Source organism: Ahaetulla prasina, chromosome 3 (assembly GCF_028640845.1).
Source record: "Ahaetulla prasina isolate Xishuangbanna chromosome 3, ASM2864084v1, whole genome shotgun sequence".
In the NCBI taxonomy this organism is placed as follows: Eukaryota; Metazoa; Chordata; class Lepidosauria; order Squamata; family Colubridae; genus Ahaetulla; species Ahaetulla prasina.
This window is the reverse complement of record NC_080541.1, coordinates 7,163,539-7,176,237: the sequence shown is the minus strand read 5'-3', so window position 1 is coordinate 7,176,237 and position 12,699 is coordinate 7,163,539.

The following is a 12,699-nucleotide window of genomic DNA, read 5'->3' as shown; positions in this document are numbered from 1 at the left end:
AGGTGAATAAATAAGTCAAGGAAATACTGTGCTCCTGCAGGGCCCTGTACTGAGCCACTGTTGATATTTGGTATTTATTTATGAATTATATCATTATTAATTGTAATATTGCATCCAGTTTTGATCACCACATTATAAAAAAGGTGTTGAGACCAGTGGTGAAATTCAGCCAGTTATATCCGGCTCGGGCAAACCAGTAGCGCCACCAGCGGGAGGCTCTGCCCATCCACCCAGACATCATCACATCCCATTCTGAACCCTCTGCGCATGCACAGAAGGCGCTGTGTTGGGTCTGCGCCCCCCGAGCTGGGCCCCCTGCCAGAAAGTGACTTGGAAAGTGAGGGGGAAGGGCCATCAGGACTTACCTCGGGAGCACAGGCTTCCCTGGCTCAGCTCTAGGAGCCAGAGGCAGGCCAGGTGGAGGAGATAACGAGGCCTCCGTCCCCTGACTCTTTCCCCCCCCCAGGCCACGCCTCCAGACCCAGCTGATGGCAATCAGGCCTGGCTGGACCCTAGGTTTCGTAGGCAGGAGAGGCGGGAACAACAGAAGCAGGGGTGGGGCAGGCCTAGGAAGTGCTGAGTCATGGAGCCACACCCCACAGGATATAAAGGCAGCAAGGGCTGCTATACCTCCGCATATAGACGAGAGGTCGAACGACTAGCCTCGTGGTGCAACCAAAACAATCTGGAACTGAACACACTCAAAACCGTAGAAATGGTGGTAGACTTTAGGAGAAACCCTTCCATACTTCCACCTCTCACAATACTTGACAACACAGTATCAACAGTAGAAACCTTCAAATTTCTAGGTTCTATCATATCGCAAGATCTCAAGTGGACAGCTAACATCAAAAACATCATTAAAAAAGGACAACAAAGAATGTTCTTTCTGCGCCAACTCAGTAAGCTCAAACTGCCCAAGGAGCTGCTGATCCAATTCTACAGAGGAATTATTGAGTCTGTCATTTGCACCTCTATAACTGTTTGATTCGGTTCTGCAACCCAACAAGAAAAACACAGACTTCAGAGGATAATTAGAACTGCAGAAAAAACAATTGCTACCAACCTGCCTTCCATTGAGGACCTGTATACTGCACGAATCAAGAAGAGGGCCGTGAAAATATTTACAGATCTCTCACATCCTGGACATAAACTGTTTCAACCCCTACCCTCAAAACGATGCTATAGAGCACTGCACACCAGAACAACTAGACACAAGAACAGTTTTTTCCCGAAGGCCATCACTCTGCTAAACAAATAATTCCATCAACACTGTCAAACTATTTACTGAATCTGCACTACTATTAATCGTTTCATAGTTCCCATCACCAATCTCTTTCCACTTATGACTGTATGACTATAACTTGTTGCTGGCAATCCTTATGATTTATATTGATATATTGACCATCAATTGTGTTGTAAATGTTGTACCTTGATGAACGTATCTTTTCTTTTATGTACACTGAGAGCATATGCACCAAGTCAAGCTAATTCTCCAAGGCACCTGAAGGCCAGACAAAGAATAATGGATGGAAACTGACCAAGGAGAGATTCAACCTAGAAATAAGGAGAAATTTTCTGACAATGAGAACAATCAACCAATGGAACAGAAGTTGCCTTCGGAAGTTGTGGGTGCTTCATTACTGGAAGCTTTCAAGAAGAGACTGGACTGCCATTTGTCAGAAATGGTGTAGGGTCTCCTGCTTGAGCGGGGGGTTGGACTAGATGGCCTACAAGGTCCCTTCCAAACTCTGCTAATCTGAAATAGAATTGTAATACTTGGAAGCCCATCTCACTTTGCATGCACAGCTGAAAAGAAATCACATGCAAAGCAGAGAATGGTTTTATACTACCTTTTTTGCATTTCATTGCTGCTGAGATTCTCATTATACCAGTGTTTCTCAGCCTTGGCCATTTTAAGATGAAGGGACCTCAACTCCCAGAAATTCCCAGCCAGCATGCAGTTGAAATCCACCCATCTTCAAGAGGCCATGGGTAAGAAACACTGCACTAAACCAGGGGTCTCTAACCTTAGTAACTTTAAGACTTGTGGACTTCAACTCCCAGAGCTTTGCTGGCTGAGGAACTCTGGGAGTTGAAGTCCACAAACCTTAAAGTTACTAAGGTTGGAGACCCCTGCACTAAACTATGCTAAAATGGGGCAGGGTACTTTGGGATTCAGTATGTTGTGTGAACTCTATTGAAGCCTCCCCCTCATACAACACCTCCTGGGAGCACAAGTATGTTGCCTGTTCAATGGTAAGTGACAAGGTGTCTTGTCCCCCCACCTCAGTCCGGAAGACAGGTGAACTGACTCAATTAGCCAGCAATTTAGTCCATGGCAGCTATCAGCTCTGGCAGCAAAACAGCGATCGTCTGCCAAGATTTTCTTTATCTTCCTTGATGCCGGCGTGTCAGAAGCTCGTTACCGGAGCAACCAGGAAGTCAGGAACAAACAGCAATCCAAGCCAAATGCTCAGTCAAATAGTTCAGCTCAAGTTTTCTCCAGTCATTTTGGTTTGTCCGTCACGAAGTAGTAGAGCAGCCCCCCTGCTTTTATACCCTGTGGGGTATGGCTTCGTGACTCAGCACTTTCTAGGCCTGCTCCACCCCTTCTTCTGTTGTTCCCACCTCTCTTGTCTATGAAACCGGGGATCTAACCAGGACTGATTGTCCACAGCTGGGTTTGGAAGCATTGCCTGGGCGGGGGGAGATACAGGAGACAGAGGCTTCATCACTTCCTCCACCTGGCCTGCCTCTGGCTCCTGGAGCTGAGCCAGAGAGGCCGGCCCTGCAGAGGGGAGCCCTGATGGCCCTTTCCCCTCACTCTCTGAGTCACTTTCTTGCAGGAGGTCAGGCCCAGGGGGGCTGGAGCCACAACACAAGGGCTTCATTCTGCTACCTGATCATCTTCTTCCCAACTTAACTTGATCAGTACTTAGAACACTAGCAATAGCGACAGGCCTTATATACCGCTTCACAGTGCTTTTACAGCCCTTTCTAAGTGGTTTACAGAGTCAGTGTATTGCCCGCCCCCCACAACCATCTGGGTCTTCATTTTACCCACATTTTACCCACTTCGGAAGGATAGAAGGCTGAGTCAACCTTAAGCCCGTCATGATCGAACTTCAGACTGTGGGCAGAGTCGGACTGCAATACTGCACTTTAACCACTGCGCCACCAGTGGCTAGAAGTCTATCAGGAAGATCAGGGCTATAGGTGAACCCTGGGAGATAGACAAACATATCAGAAAAAAAGTACTGGTAGTTCTCAACTTACAACTTACAACCATTTGAGGTTCCAATGGCATTGAAAAAAGTAATTTATGACTGTTTTTTTCCTACTTACTACTGTTGCAGCTTCCCCGTGGTCACGTGATCAAACCCTTGGCAACTGGCATGTATTTATGACTGTTGTCCTGGGGTCACCTGATCCCCTTTTTGCGACCTCCTGGCAAGCAAAGTTCGTTTAACAACCGTGTTTCTAACTTTAAGGACGGCAGTGATTCACTTAACAATCGTGGCCAGAAAAGGCGTAAAATGGGGCGAAATTCACTTAACTGCCGTCTTTGCTTAGCGACGGAAATTTGGGGCTCAATTGCGGTCGGACGCTGAGGACTGCCTCTCTTCGCCCTTATTCTGTGCTGCTCTCAAGAAACATCTGTCAAAGTCACCAGATGTGGAGTTCCATCCGATCCTTCCCCTTCGCCCGTCAATCACCTGACCCACGATGTCATTTCTCATCTCCTTTGATGACGGAGCAGCTGGCCCCTCCCCCTCTCCCCTAAAAGCTATGAATCTAAATTAACTCCTAAACGCTGCCTCTGGAATCAATAGCACCCTTGTGTGACTTTCATGGGGCCCATTCCTCAAAAGGACCAAATAAATTCATATAAATCTGTGGTGCGGCTTGCGTTATCGCAACGGGCTTTGAAAGTCATCGAGCGGAAAGGACTTGCTTTTTGATGACGTGTGTCTGTTCTTGCTATTGCTATAAATAAAGGATAAAATGGAGAATGTAAACTGTAGACCAGGGGTCTCCAACCGTGACAACTTTAAGCCTGGCGGACTTTAACTCCCAGAACCCCCCAGCCAGCAAAGCTGGCTGGGGAGTTCTGGGAGTTAAAGTCCGCCAGGCTTAAAGTTGCCAAGGTTGAAGACCCCTGCTATAGACCATATCTATTCTGCCCCCCATATTTATTCCCTTCCTCCCCCGTGTCCCTGCTAGGAATTTACTGAAGGAAAGAAGGCTTCCTTCTTGTTCAAGGAGCTCGAGAGAGATGGTATTCAGCTGGTTTGTATTCAGGCGAACTGGTAGCGGCGAGTGCCCCCCTGCCCCAGCGTAATGTCGTCTAAGTTTTCGAGGCCGGGCGCATGCTTGGAAGGCCGGGCGCCTGTGCAGAAGGCACACGTGCAAAGCAAGGGTACCTGCGGCGAACCGGTGATAAGCATATGTGAAACCCGACCAGTGGTGAAATCCTCCGCAGGTCGCTACCGGTTTGCTGCCCGCCCATGTGTGGTGCGCGTCAGACTCATGCGTGTGCATGCACAATGCACACCAAACGCGCTTCACGTGACAAAAAGGAGCCGTTTGAAGGTAAGTAGAACAACGAAACGGGGAACAGCTGTACCGCGTGATTTAGATTCGCTAGAAAGCAGGATTTTGTGCTTTCTAGCGAATATAAATCGCGTGGCACAGCTGATTGTCAGAAATACTGCTTCAGACGAACCGGTAGATTTTATCACTACCGGTTCGTCTGAACTGGTGCGAACCGGTAGGATTTTACCACTGAACCCACCGCTGGAACATGATATATTGAAGGTAAGTTCTCTTTTGTCTTTTCTTTCCCAGAGTAGACATTTATAATTTTAAAGAAAGAGAATCACCTTTCAAGGCATCGACTTTGTCCTTGATTTAAAATATAAGAAGAAAGGAGAGCTGAAATAATTGCAATTTCTCTGAAGTCAAACATAACTGTTTTAGCAGCTATGCTGAATCTGTAATGAAAATATGATTCTGTCAGGACAATATTATTATTAATTAATTAATTTATTTATTTATTTATTTTATTAGATTTATAAACCGCCCTTCTCCCGAAGGACTCAGGGCGGTGTACAGCCAAAGTAAAAAGAAACAATGTACAGTTAAAATAAAATTTAAAAAACTTATTATACAGTGTGGCATAGTTTAAAAACTAAAAAACCCCAATTAAAACCAGAAAGAAAGTTTAAAACTAAACAATTTAAGAAAGCCCCGCACGAACAAACAGATATGTTTTCAGTTCGCGGCGAAAAGTCCGAAGGTCAGTTATTTGACGTAAACCAGGGGGTTAAACTAAGACCAGTGGTGGGTTGCCTCCAGTTCAGACCGGTTCTGTAAAACCGGTAGGAGGCTCCACCCACCGACCCGGATGTTGTCTTAGGTGATCTGCGCATGCAGAGAAGCTCAGCGTGCACGCGATCCCGTTACGAACCGGTAGTAAAGGTAAGAAGAACTGACCCGTGACTAAGACATTTAATGTGAATGGTTACTCTGGGGTCCTTTGGTGCTGTCTGAGTTTGTTTGATTCATTATCTGATTAGGTAACACCATCAGTGTGAGTGAGTGTGAGGTTTTCTTGTTTATATACAATTGCTTGCCCTCGCATCCAGGACATAAACTGTTTCAACTCCTATCCTCAAAACGACGCTATAGAGCACTGCACACCAGAACAACTAGACACAAGAACAGTTTTTTCCCAAACGCCATCACTCTGCTAAACAAATAATTCCCTCAACACTGTCAAACTATTTACTGAATCTGCACTAGTATTAATCTTCTCATCGTTTTCATCACCCATCTCTTTCCACTTATGACTGTAACTTTGTTGCTTGTATCCTTACAATTTATATTGATATTGATAGTTTCCTCATTGCTTATTTGTAGCCTATGACTATCATTAAGTGTTGTAAGTATTGTACCTTGATGAACGTATCTTTTTTTTTATGTACACTGAGAGCATATGCACTAAGACAAATTCCTTGTGTGTCCAATCACATTTGGCCAATAAAACAAAATTCTATTCTATTCTATTCTACCCAATTTATGCAATGGATGATTCCTTTCCTAGCCGTTAAATGAATCCTCTGAGGAATTCACAAATAAAGAGTGAGCAAAAATTACACACAGGCTAATAGTAACCCGGAAGCAGAATCCCCTCTAAATCGAAGGCCCAAATAATAGGCTGTTTGGAGCCATGCCCCCTTCCGCCTCCCACTCACTTGTGGCTACCAGTGCCAGGAGCACAGCTGGGCTCTGCACGGCATTGTTGTGGGTTCACACTGGTTGTGTGGGATCACTGTGAATGCCTAGGGTAGTACCCTACGGTTCCATAGAACGAAAGAGACAAGGCTAAAGCAAAGAATGGATGGTGCCAGGGAATTGGCAGTTCTCCAAGACTGTCAGATGTTGGTTCCAGTTTTGTCATGTGGCAGCACGAACAGGAAGCTGTATATACCTCCTTACTGCTCACTTAACGCAGCTGCCCAGGGGAGCCGGTTTGGTTAGCGGTTAAGGTACAGGTAGTCCTCGACTTATGGCCACAGTTGAGCCCTACATCTCCTTGGCTAAGCGAGACATTTTGTTCAGTGAGTTTGGCCCCAATTTACGATCTTTCTTGCCCCGGTTGTTAAGTGAGTCACTGAATAAACGTATTGGTAAAGCAGCCACCACATTTTCCAGACTTACAAAAAGAGTATGGCTTAATAAGAATCTGACGGAACATACAAAGATCCAGGTCTATAAAGCCTGTGTCCTGAGCACACTCTTGTACTGCAGTGAGTCTTGGACCCTTTACGCACGGCAGGAGAGAAAGTTAAACACTTTTCATATGCGCCGTCTCCGACGTATTTTTGGCATCACCTGGCAGGACAAGGTTCCAGATAGCGCAGTCTTGGAACGTCATGGCTGATGGTCGGATTCCGAAAGATCTCCTGTATGGAGAATTAGTGCAGGGAAAGAGCCTCAGAGGGAGACCACAGCTGCGATATAAGGATATCTGCAAGGGGGACCTAAAGGCTCTGGGAATGGACATTAACAACTTGGGAAACCTTGACCTCCGATCGCTCAGCTTGGAGGCTAAAAAACGCAGCATAGCCTTCTCCAATTCGAAGAGACATTTGTTCAGCTGGCTGAGGCAAAAAGGCAGTCCCGGAACCAGCGAAATCTGGGGGCTGGGCAGGGGACAGAATGTATCTGCCCTCAGTGTCAAAGTCCCGAATTGGCCTTTTTAGTCACACTAGATGCTGTTTTAGGATCTCTTTCTAGAGCAGGGGTCTCCAACCTTGGTCCCTTTAAGACTTGTGGATTTCAACTCCCAGAGTTCCTCAGCCAGCTTTGCTGGCTGAGGGACTCTGGGCGTTGAAGTCCACAAGTCTTAAAGGGACCAAGGTTGGAGATCTCTGTTCCAGAGCGCGATACAGGTTGCAACTTATTGGGTGTACACCTCCCACGTCACAACTTCCCGTTGTGTGGCGATTCACGTCCTGCATGCTGATTGGTTGATCCGGCTTCCTGTTGTGGGTGGGGGGGGCAGGCAGAAGGTAAGACACATTCACGTGACAAAGTGGAGCAAATTGCAAGCTAGTCCTCAACTTACGACCCCAGTCGAGCCCAAAATTGATGTGGTTAAGTGAGACATTTTGTGGAGTGAGTTTTGCCCATGTTACGACTTTACTCGCCACATTTGTTCAATGAAGCACTGCTGTTGTGAAGTTTCCCCATGCTTGTCAGTAGGTCGCAAAAGGGGATCATGTGACCCCGGGACACTCCAGGCATCATAAATATGAACCAGTTGCCAAACAGCTGAATTTTGATCATGTGGTCATGGAGATGCTAGGAAGGTCGCGACTGTGAAAAAACGATCATAAATCACTTTTTTCAGTGCCATTCTAACTTTGAACGGTCACTAAATGAACAGCTGTAAGTCGAAGGCTACCTGTACATGGTTTAAGTATAAATGCATCAGCTATGCAAACATCTCCAAACAACAGATACATGCATTCCTTAATGTGCAGTGATTCAGAAGTCTGCTGTAGGCTTTGACATGAAAACCAACTGAGTGACTTTGGGCCAAGTACCAGGAGATTGTGAGTTCTAGTCTTGCCTTAGGCATGAAAGCCAGCTGGGTGACTTTGGGCCAATCACCAAGAGATTGTGAGTTCTAGTCTTGCCTTAAGCATGAAAGCCAGCTGGGTGACTCTGGACCAATCACTCTCTCTCAGCCCAACTCACCTCACAAGTTTATTGTTATGTGGGGGGAAAAGGAGGAGATAGTATTATGAATGTTCACTACCTTGAGTTATTCATAAAGTAATAAAGGTGGGATTAAAAGAAATCTAATAAGAAATAAATTAAATGTTTCAGTTCCTTTCATGCTGCCCTGCAAATGGGAAAGCAGGAGGCAAAATTAATTTATGCCCAGAGTTTTCAAGAAATTTAATACGGGCAGTTAAAGACAACTAGAATTAATACCTGGAAGTTTTATTTATTGATCCCAGTGAAAAATTCTGATGGTGAAGGAAGCGAATGAGAAGGTCTTCAAGCATCTTTTTTAAACCTACTTTTCTTTTTTTCAATCTTCTCCCATTACAGCGTTCACACCTATATATTTATTTATTCATGTTTGACAATACATGTAATGTCCTTTGGTGTATTAAATCCATGTTGAAAAATAATGGAATAGCTGCATCTGGAATGCTGCATTAAGCTTTAGGATTTGCATTATTGGGTTTGGTTTAATAAATAATATTAGCAATAAATAATATTTAATAAATAATATTAGCAATATCAAGAAGAGGGCCGTGAAAATATTTGCAGATCACTCGCATCCTGGACATAAACTGTTTCAACTCCTACCCTCAAAACGACGCTCTGCGCACCAGAACAACTAGACACAAGAACAGTTTTTTCCCGAAGGCCATCACTCTGCTAAACAAATAATTCCCTCAACACTGTCAGACTATTTACTGAATCTGCACTACTATTAATCGTCTCATCGTTCCCATCACCAATCTCTTTCCACTTATGACTGTATGACTATAACTTGTTGCTGGCAATCCTTATGATTTATATTGATATATTGACCATCAATTGTGTTGTAAATGTTGTACCTTAATGAAGGTATCTTTTCTTTTATGTACACTGAGAGCATATGCACCAAGACAAATTCCTTGTGTGTCCAATCCCACTTGGCCAATAAAATTCTATTCTATATAATGCAGACTCAGGCTAAGAGCCTCCTAAAATAAGGCTTATTTTGAACTCAGTTAAGCGTGCAATTACAGGAAATATTTGTATTTTTTAGTGTGCACAATTTGCTACCTGCAATCCTTCTAGCAACACCAACTTCCCACAGTTTGAATTAGTTAACAATATACCATCCCGTGGGAAAAATAACCCAGCTGTATCACCCACAAGAATATTGCAAGCTCTATTTTTGATTGTTTTGGGGGAAGTTAGGAATTGATGAGAATTGTAGGATTATATTTTAGTTAGGAAGGAAATTTTTTTAGTATATGTTTGTTTTATTTTTACTATACCTTGTATTTGTTCTGGGAAGTCGAGGGGAGGGGGTTTGTGAAGGGAAGGGGAGGGGAAAGGGGAGCGGGGAAAGGGGAGGGGTAAAGGGAGGAGGGGCTAAAGGGAAATTTGTAAAACTTTTTCAATAAAAAAAAAAAGAATATTGCAAGCTCAAAAGTACATTGTTCATATTAATAACTAAAATATATGAGGGGAGATTTGAGAAATATACTCAATAAATGAGAAAATTGGGGTTGTCTGGACACCAGAAACATTGAAATGAAAATAAATACAGCAATGTAATAATAAGATAAGAAGAAGGAGAGAGATGGAAAGGGAGAAAGAGGGAGAGAGAAAGAAGAAATGGAAGAGGAGAGGAGGAAAGGTAGGGGAAATAAGAGTAGGAGAGAAGGTTAGACAGGGAGGAAGTAGGGAAGAGAGGGAGAAAGGAAGGGGAAGTAGAGAAGGAGTAGGAGAGGAGAGAAGAAAGTAGGGAGATGAAAGAAGGGAGGAAGAGGAGTGAGAAGGAGAAGAAAGGATTGCTGTGAAAAGGAAAAGATGAAATGGAAGAAAGGTAACTCCGAATATATTTGAATATATTAAGTTAAAAATTGAAACAGTTAAAAAAAAAAGAATGAAAGAGAATGAATACTAATAAAAATAGAGAAATTAGAACTTGAGGCTGAAAGAAGATGTGACTTAGTGAAATGAGCAAGGAAATATTAGGAAATGAATAAAAATTATGAAAAAAGAATATTCTGGCAAAAATTGTAACCAAGTAAAATATATTTGAATATATTGAATTGTATAAGATATGATATGGCCAATACTCTGTTCATAAACCACGTATGTGTGTAGGAGGGGAAATTAAAAAAATCAATAAAAACTTGTTTTTAAAAAAGTACATTATTCAGAAAGCAAAACTATCCTGCAGAATAGCAGTGAAATAAGCGGAAGAAAAAGAAAATATTCTTTTGGGTAATAATGAACTTGTGAGGGGATCAGGCATGATTAATTATATTCAACCCTTGAGTTACACCCATCCATTCAGCAATCATTCACAGCTATAATGGTGCTTAGGAAATGGTACTTATGAGCAGCCTTCAGAGTTCTGGTTTTTGCAGCATCCTCCAATCATACCTTCACAATTTCTGACATTTCTGCAAGTTTCCCAGAGGCAGAGTCAATGGGGAAGCCAGCAGGAAAGTTAGAAGTTACGGTTACATGAAGTCCTCATTTAACAACCAACACAATCCTTGGGTTATGACCGCAAGAGGGACAGAATAACAGACTTGGAAGGGACCTTGGAGGTCTTCTACTCCAGCCCCCCGCTTAAGCAGGAGACCCTATGCCATTTCAGACAAATGGCTGTCCAATCTCTTCTTAAAAACCTTCAGTGATGGAGCATCCACAACTTATGAATGCAGGCTTAGACTTAGACTAAATTTATTTATTTATTTATTTATTTAATCATATTTATATACCGCCCTATCTCCCGAAGGACTCAGGGCGGTTCACAGGCACTTAAAAACACATAAATACAATACAATACAATATAAAAGCAATTAAAAAACTTATTCTAAAAGCCCGTTAATTAAAATATAAAAATAAAACCCAATTAAAACCATAAGTTTAAAATCTAGCTCAGTCCTGCACAATTAAATAAGTATGTTTTAAGCCCGCGGCGGAAGGTCCGAAGGTCCGGAAGCTGACGAAGTCCGGGGGGTAGTTCGTTCCAGAGGGTGGGAGCCCCCACAGAGAAGGCCCTTCCCCTGGGCGTCGCCAGACGACATTGCCTCGCTGATGGCACCCTGAGGAGACCCTCTCTATGAGAGCGCATGGGTCGGTGAGAGGTATTCGGTAGCAGTAGGCGGTCCCAGAATAACCCGCCCAATGCCATGGAGCGCTTTAAAGGTGGTCACCAAACCTTGAAGCGCACCGAAGGCCACAGGTAGCCAGTGCAGTCTGCGCAGGATGGGTGTTGCGGGAGCCACGAGGGCTCCATCTATCACCCGCAGCCGCATTCTGACTAACTGTAGCCTCCGGATGCCCTTCAAGGGGAGCCCCATGTAGAGAGCATTGCAGTAATCCAGGCAAGACGTCACGAGTGCGTGAGTGACCGTGCATAGGCATCCCGGTCCAGAAAGGCGCAACTGGCGTACCAGGCGAACCTGGTAGAACGCTCTCCTGGAGACGGCCGTCAAATGATCTTCTAGAGACAGCCGCTCATCCAGGAGGACGCTGTTGCGACCCTTCCATCGGGGCCAATGACTCGCCACCGATGGTCAGCCGGATTTAGCTGACTGTACCGGGATGCCGCATCCACAGCCACTCTGTCTTGGCGGGATTGAGCTTGAGCCTGTTTCTCCCCATCCAGACCCGACGGCCTCCAGACACCGGGACAGCACTCGATAGCCGTTGGGGTGGTCCGTGTAGAAAAGTACAGCTGGGTGTCATCCGCACAGCTGGGTGACTTTGGGCCAATCACCAAGATATTGTGAGTTCTAGTCTTGCCTTAAGCATGAAAGCCAGCTGGGTGACTCTGGACCAATCACTCTCTCTCAGCCCAACTCACCTCACAAGTTTATTGTTATGTGGGGAAAAAAGGAGGAGATAGTATTATGAATGTTCACTACCTTGAGTTATTCATAAAGTAATAAAGGTGGGATTAAAAGAAATCTAATAAGAAATAAATTAAATGTTTCAGTTCCTTTTATGCTGCCCTGCAAATGGGAAAGCAGGAGGCAAAATTAATTTATGCCCAGAGTTTTCAAGAAATTTAATACGGGCAGTTAAAGAATATTAGAATTAATACCTGGAAGTCTTATTTATTGATCCCAGTGAAAAATTCTGATGGTGAAGGAAGCGAATGAGAAGGTCTTCATGCATCTTTTTTAAACCTACTTTTCTTTTTTTCAATCTTCTCCCATTACAGCGTTCACACCTATATATTTATTTATTCATGTTTGACAATACATGTAATGTCCTTTGGTGTATTAAATCCATGTTGAAAAATAATGGAATAGCTGCATCTGGAATGCTGCATTAAGCTTTAGGATTTGCATTATTGGGTTTGGTTTAATAAATAATATTAGCAATAAATAATATTTAATAAATAATATTAGCAATATCAAGAAGAGG